Source organism: Morone saxatilis, unplaced genomic scaffold, assembly GCF_004916995.1.
Source record: "Morone saxatilis isolate NCDOM2014 unplaced genomic scaffold, NCSU_SB_2.0 Contig17, whole genome shotgun sequence".
Lineage (NCBI taxonomy): Eukaryota > Metazoa > Chordata > Actinopteri > Moronidae > Morone > Morone saxatilis.
In genome coordinates, this window is record NW_023339729.1 from 6,193,447 (window position 1) to 6,194,776 (window position 1,330).

General features: G+C 35.9%; 1 protein-coding gene across 1 annotated transcript in view; it reads right to left on the reverse strand.

Moving 5' to 3' along the window:
* Positions 1-1,330, reverse strand: part of LOC118327114 (neuronal acetylcholine receptor subunit alpha-3-like) — a 23,015-nt gene that overhangs the window by 7,751 nt on the left and 13,934 nt on the right. The window lies entirely within an intron of this gene.

A 1,330-nucleotide genomic window follows, 5' to 3' on the forward strand; every position in this document is an offset into this window, starting at 1 on the left:
GACTTGGATATATATTTTATTGCTTATGCAAGTATTTCATTGCCTACTTATTAATTTAATTTAGGTGGATATATTCATATTTTTCATTTGATATTCATTTAATTTCCTATTAATATATTTCACCAATTATTTATATATTTGCCATTAATTTACTAATTGATTGATTGACATTATTTGTCTATTTTATTAGTACAATTATGACCCATGTAGTCATAGGTCTTCAGCCCTCTTCTCCACCCCAATCATTTTAATACAGTCCCTTCGTTTTCTAATCTCACATTGACTGGATTATCAGGGTTAAAATAAGTAAAATGACAAAAAAAAAATAGAAACCAGGAAAAAAGTGGATACATAAGTGCATTTTAGCCTGTAGCTTATTATTATTACACACCATATACAAAGGCTGTCTGTTGTACAGTGTTTAGTACTGTTTCAAATTAAGTTGTCTTATCTCTTACATAAAAGTAGCTAATGGAGCTTGCTTTTTAAGGAGCACAAAATTAGCACTTTTAGAAACACTGTATTCTGTTACAAAAGGAAATCCCCTGCAGTGTTACTGCAGAACAGATGCAATGAATTCATCAAGGGGGGCTTTCTAAAATGGCTACCACTGTAAACCTACTGGCTGCGATTCAAAGTCTTTATCAGTGACTGTGGTGTTGACACAGCTTCTCATTAGTGATGCCTTGTTATAAATAAACAGCTCAGCCATAACAAACAAAAAATAAAACCATCAGCCTATACAGGCCTTTCAATGCATTTTAATTAAAGAGCTCAGAGATCACAGTAAATTATCCACCATTCAATCGCATCACTATCCAACAGCTGTTTGGCTATGTAGCGCAATTAGTGACTGATTTAAAAAGGCAATTTATAGAAGTTGCAGCTTATAGATTTAGTCTAGGGAAAGGGAAAGACAAAAATCTAAAAGATATCAGAAAAGTAGCAGTTAGGGGGACAGAGACAAAATGTGCTATTATGGAGAGCAGCTGGCTGTCTGAGGTCAGGAGTTCAGGGTCTGTGGCTATAGATCGGATAAAAGGCAGAGCGTGACTAACCATAATGCTAACATTGATCACCAGCTGATTGCATTCAAGTGTCTATCTGTGATATCCCTGTTTCCTTGTTCCCTTTCCTTTATTCATACTATGTGTAACATTAGAGTGACGTTCACACACGGACACACACTGGGAGAGAGAGAGAGAGGTGCATCCCATATTGATGTCTGCTTAGTATGAATACATAAACACTCCACAGTCTTCACTTAGGTCTGTCTCTGTAGCCCTGTAGGTCAGTGTAATAGTAAGTGTGTGTGATGGTGTGTGTGTGT